Source organism: Belonocnema kinseyi, chromosome 5 (genome assembly GCF_010883055.1).
Source record: "Belonocnema kinseyi isolate 2016_QV_RU_SX_M_011 chromosome 5, B_treatae_v1, whole genome shotgun sequence".
NCBI lineage: Eukaryota > Metazoa > Arthropoda > Insecta > Hymenoptera > Cynipidae > Belonocnema > Belonocnema kinseyi.
In genome coordinates this window covers 43893941-43900703 of record NC_046661.1, presented here as the reverse complement: position 1 = coordinate 43900703, position 6763 = coordinate 43893941, and positions in this window count along the sequence as shown.

Sequence of the window (6763 nt, the reverse complement as noted above, 5' to 3'; positions counted from 1 at the left end):
TTTATGATAAGAATAATTAATTAATAAAAATTATTACAATTTTTATTTTGGATTCACAGTTTAACAAAATAATAAATTATAATAATAATTAGAGGATTATCTTCAAATGAATAAATTTAACATTTAGCCAACTTCAACTCCTAGATTGATTAAAAGACCTCGGAGAATGTTTCTGTTAATTACACAGAATGCAAACTGGCAATACTTCTAGTTCCAAGATGCCGAATCCCTCAGTCATTCAGGTTTTATGTATACCCACATGGATGCTCCACGCGTGAAAATATATTGGGTAAATATCTTTTGGACGCAACAAATTTTAAGGTTTCATGAGTTCAGACTTACAAGCAATGCATTTTGTGACAGAAATTCGATATAAAATTTCAGGAATAAACTTGAGTCAAAAGTACGCAATAAGTGATGAGAATGTGCTTGTTAAGGCTGAAGGAGCTTTAAAAAAACAGAATTCGCAATCACCAAATTAATGTTGTCAATGCTCTCACCTTCCGTTTCAAAAAGTCTGTTCACAGAGATCGAGCGCGTATCGCGAGATAAATATATTATGGAGCGCGAAGCGCGTGTTAAATTTAGTATCGAGCAAAAACGTATTTTAATAATACAAATAAATTACATTTGTATTTTCCCCATGCATTTAAATAAGATTCGACCTAAAAGTACCTACCATTTATTCGACAGGCCTTTATAGGAGAGCTATCCTCCTCAAGTTTTACCACTATTTTCTTTTGTTTTCAGAATGTTATCATTAGTTTTTTTATAGGTATTTTCAAATTCATCAACATTAGTTCTTGGTTTAGCTACTACTGTATTAGGATGCGCACATTTTTTTAATTATACAGAATATTGTACAAATTTTTAAACTGACTTGAAAAGATATGCATTCTTAAAATGTTTTATGAATTTTTTTTTTTGAAATCTTGAGAATGCAAGATGAATCATTTTTAATTCCTTCAAGTGTATTGAAATTCTGCAGAATTATCTCGATTTTTTACAATTCACTTATAATATTATTAATTTTTCAAAAAAATTTAAATTATCTTACAACATTCAGGATAAACATAGAATTTTTTCAAATATTTTCAACTATTTTTTTGTTTTGTTTAAAAATTAGTCTTTTCTTCAAACTTGTTTGCAATGTTGTAGAACGTCTACAATAAGTTCTGATGTTCATTTATGATATCTTGCACCATTTCCGAGAAAAAATACGAAAATTCAATTAATGTAAAGAAAAATTTCTCCTGACCACAGAACTGGTTTAGCTCGCATATATTTGAGGGAATAACTTTTTTATACAAATAAAAATGTGTAAAAATGTTGTTTTTTTTTCATTAAAAAAGTTTGGGTTTTTCTCCTCTCACGTAAACTTATATGTTTCTACTCCTTCAGCAATTTAAATTCGAAAATGTCTTAATTCATCTTTCCTACTGCTCTGTGATAGTTTAATGTCTCATGGAAATTGAGATTCACATTAATAAGTAAAACTCAAAGAACAAAGAAACGACAAGAGTATCCTGATTTTGAAACTGTACACAGAAAAGCGCAATTTATAATATGGTTATTATTCACTTATGATATCTTAATTGCTCCACATTCAAGAAAAATAAGAACACTCAATATTTCTTATAGACAATAAATTGTATGAAAAAATAATCAACAACAGGGAATATTCGAATTTAAAGTATATTTCTGATCTGAAATTGCTTGATTTCATTCTTTGGATGATCAGTGATTAAACAAATTCAAGAGAAAATATTATTTCTTAATTATATCGAGGCGTCCTAACGGTAGGGTGCCAACGCAAGCGACACGACTTAACGGTACTTAACCAAAAATAAAAACAATAAAAAGCTAACCAAGAAGTAAGCACTAGAATGTTTTAGATCGCGGAATTGAACAAGATGCGGGTAGAAGTTGGCCAAAACTAAAAGGTGCTCACTCGCTTCATCAAATCATGAAAGTTCTATCTCGGGCGAGCAAAGCATGAAGGTGCCAATTCTCGCTTATAAACTAAACGCGAGAAATGGTAACCTTCATGCGAGCATCTTCTAGTTTTGGCCAACTTCTAGATTCATCTTGTTCAATTCCGCGATTTAAAACTTTGTAGTGCTTACTTCTTGGTTAGCTTTTTATTGTTTCTATTTTTGGTTAAGTATCATCTAGTCGATCGAGCGCGTTGGGATCCTATCGTTAGGACGCCTCGATATATAAAGGAATTCTATGATCAAGTGTACATCGCCGATATTTATGGGCAGGAGAAAATCGTTTTTCTTTCTTTCTAGGCTAGATTGAATTACGTCAGCAATGGTGCTTCCGCAAAAAAAATTTACCACCCACAAATATTTGTTTCTTCTCTAAACAAATTCACATTTTAGGCGTTCTTAAGCACAAAGGAAACTTTTTTTCTGAGCTTATTGAAAATATATTGACAATGATGTTTTCTGAAAAAGTGTTGTTATGCTTTAATATTTGTTTATCCCATAAACAAATTGATATATAAAGCTTTTTCAAGCAAAATGAAATCGTATTTTCATCTGACCTTGCTGAATTAATATTACTGATGATTTTTTTTTGAAAGAAATGTTGTTATGCATTAATTTTTGTTTATTGTATAAACAAATTCACATATAAGGCGTTCTTAAGCGAAAAGAAATTCTTTTTTCTTCTGAACTTGCTTAAATTATATTGACAATGATGTTTTATGAAAAAAATTTAAATCTATTAATATTTGTTTATTTTATAAACTAATTATCATATAAAAAAAGAAACATTTCAAGTATTTTAAGAGAACAAAACTCGTATTTTTTGTATAATGTTATAAATATAAATTTTATCAACTCTATTGTTCGTCAAGAATTCATGTAAAAAACATGAACGTGAAGAGCTCAGGATAATAATGCACTATGATTCGTGAGAGGTAAGTTGACTCACGATAAGAAGCACCCTAATTCTTTTACTTATTATAATGTCTACAATGTGCATTTGTGCATTCAAATTGTTCATAAGTTTTATATAATCTGTTGTTTGACAAAAGTTTATGCAAAAATATTTTTACCATAATTCCTAAAAGACTTCAAGAAAGAAAATTGTCTTTTTGTTTATAGATGGCAACAATATGTAGTTTTTATATAATTTGTGTATCAAATTTGAATATCCCTCAATTTCAATTATTTGTCAATACGATTTCCTTATGAAAATTAAATTTACAAGTTGACAGTTTGTTTTCGTATTTATTACTCAGTGAATTGATTTTAGTTGACGGGAAGTATTAGAAAAATGTTGCCTGGGAGATAGAAAATGAAATTCAAGAATCTAAATATCATTCTGTACCTCGCTTTTTCATTTCATCTTACTGTGCGATGTGGCCACTATTAATTGTAGAGTAATTATATCGGGGGGTTTTCGATTGTGTATCCATCATTTATACGCTAATATGGTATGATCTAGCTATTAGAAATGAGTTTTAGAATATCTTAAATGAGGTGTATCCTCAGATTAGGCGTAACAGCGCGTCTGGAAATCTGCAATAATAGCTCTGGTACTGCTGCAGTACCATCTGTTCTGCATCTATCAAGTGCTCCACCATCCATCCTGCTCACAATTGATTATAGCACCTACAAGAAAAATTATGGTACACTTGCTAATAATCCGTTTTAAGTTCTTAAGCTTGTGACCCATAATTGGTGAAACAGATCGTCTGACAGAGTTAAAAAAATAAATTTACGTAATCCAATCCTTGTTTACACCGACCATTAGGGATAGGGAACCTAAGATGCAATTCGAAAATATATCTCACTAGGTCTACAAACTCATTATACAATTTCGCAAGACAACACTGCTGGGGAAACATCATATCCAGCCCGATCGGCGCGACCAGCCCCATGCGGTGTAATAGTTCGAAAACAATAGAGACCTATAAGTATAAAAATTAGACGAGTCCATCCTGGTGAGCCCTGTAAATTTGAAACTAAAAACCCAAACATATTCAGAACACAGGATCTGATACCACACAAGATTTCACTAAAATAACTGCCGAAATTATCAATCAAAGAAAAGTACAGAACCGTGACAAGAGATATACTTTTTAAGCAAAAGTAAATTACATTTTTTTTTAACATTAGGATTAAAAGAAAAAGCATCATTAACTTTTTGTCCAGTTACTAGGTATAGAATTTACGTGTATGAAGTTCTCCATGCTATTCATGCTATCTCCATCACGCCACTCTTGAGGAAACTGCATCATATGTGTATCATAATTATGGTATCAAGTTTAATTTTTTCGCCAACTTCAAACTCTTATTACAGGCAGGTGCTATAAATAACTAATTCAAAAAACCCTCTACTTGAAATCAACGTAAAACTTGGTCCCTCGACACACAGTCGGACAAAATAATGCCTGTTGACAAATTATTCAAATCCAGAAGCAGTTTTTGACGGTATTTAAACGCTTTGCATTATAAATCAAAGATAATAAAATTCTGTATAAATATATGATTGCTGATAAAAAAAAGCTTTTAACTTTTTTTAGAAGTGTACAAGTTTTGAAAAAATATTTGGATTCAATCTAAAATACCTACAATCAATGAAGCAACTATCGAGAAAATTTGTCTAAAAGTTTAGCAAAACTATTTATAGAATTTGTTATAAACAAATGAGTAAGTGAAAATGAATTCATGGTGGTTAGCAGTCATTCATCAATTAATTTGCACTAGACATGAAAAATGAACAGAGAAAAACCGTTTTTTAGTTAAGTTCCTGAAATGTAATAAATTATTTGTTACTTTTTAAAACAAATTCCCTCGAAAATTCCATAAACAATTATCCACAACAGGTATTTATGATGAAATAAATCAAGTTTTTCTACTGAATCCACCTATTATTATACTGAAATGTTACATATCACATTTATGTAAATGGAACAGCAATTGCTTTTTGCAATTGTCCGGTCGGCCGTCCGTCCGTAAACACGTCAACTCTGAAAGAAATAAACGGATCAAATTGATCTTTGGCACAGTTTTTTAAGGCCATAAAGGAAAGGAGGAGTTCGCTAATCAGCCATTTTGGATAAAAATGTTTAAAATTTATACATTTTAAAATGTTAGGGATCATTTTTTTATATTTGAAAATGTCACGAATGTCTAGTCGTAATACTTAGTAAGACAAGCAATTTACCCCAATGACTTTTTTCGATAAAAAGAAAATTATCCGAGTTACAGCATTTATAAGATCTAAAAAATCAATTAAAAATAAAAATTTTAAGCCAAACAAAACACGATGTGAAAAAAGTAGAAAGAAGGAAAACTTTGCTTTTTGAAAGCTTTACAAGATGATCGTAACAACCACAAAATTTTACCACAAAATCACAAAAACCCCCAAATTTGTGTGAATGAAATTAAAAATGAAAATGAAAAATTTGTGGAAAAGGAACAAAGGTACGAAAACAAATTGATGGACGAAAGTTGTTCACCCAAAAAATAAATACAAATTTGTTATAATTTATCTCATTTTCATCATTTATGATTGAGAAAGAATCGAAATTGTTCAAAATTTGATAGCACAACATTCAAATTTTGTACCATACGATGCAAAATACAACAAAATGTCTTAAAGAAAAATCATAGCTTTTGAAAATTCCTATAATATTTATTTTAACGATTTTTCAATACAAATCGTAATTTTTTATTTATTTATCGTAAGTAAACATGCAGAAAATCAAAAAATCCAATATTACACCAAAAGACGCGAGTTACGTAAAAAATCTAAAAGAAGACTTTTAGGATATTTTGCTTCATCCATAAAAATAATATGAAAAAATCCTATTATTAGCATAAAAAAGTGAAGAAGAAGAAAATGTCTGAAAAAGGATTCTAGTTTGATATTTAATTTAAGCTAATTCAGGAAATATAAATTTACAAATGACTATCACAAATCGATCGCACAGGGCGAGTGTCACTATGACAATGTGTACGTCAAAGCGTACATAGATTTGAACAACTTAATCTTTAAATATGCGTAATTAAGTGAAAAATTCAGAAAATGAAGATGTATATAAACTCTGCGACCTAAAAGAGATCTTTTTGATAATGTTTTATTCAAACACTCCAAATACAAAGAAGAAATATACGAGCTCGAAGCGCGAGGTAACTCATTATAGAGTGCGAAGAGCGAGACTTAAGAGACGCGCGCTATATTAAAACTAAAACTTTAAATCAATCTCTTCAACCCAATGTTTATATGATTTTTGGACGCAAAAGCCTTATTTCCAGCAAGAATGTTTGTTGCCCACACACAGTTCTATACTACAAATCTTCATGTAATAATCTAGGCTGCGTCTAGTCGTTCCAAAAAATGGGGAAGCTTTTTAAAAATATTTCATCATTCATCCGGAATTTCGGGACGACGAAACACTTCGTATTTTGCACCATAACTTTTCATGAAAATAGTTGAAGGAATGGTGATAAATTTTGAATTCTTTTTAAACGTGGTAATTTAAACTCCAAGCCGTTAAATTAGAGTAATTAAAAGACAATCTTCAAATGTCTAGAAATTAGCACAATGGGAGGGTCAGTACAATGGATACTAATCCTAAAATCTAAGACATACCCCGCCCACTCATCCGAGGTGGTATGTACTTACTATCCCTTTGTACTCATTCGTACAATGCCTATAAGTTTACGATTCAGTTTATTACTATTTTCTTAAGATCCTATTTTGCTTTAAAATTGAATGCTTCCTAATATTAAAGAACTCC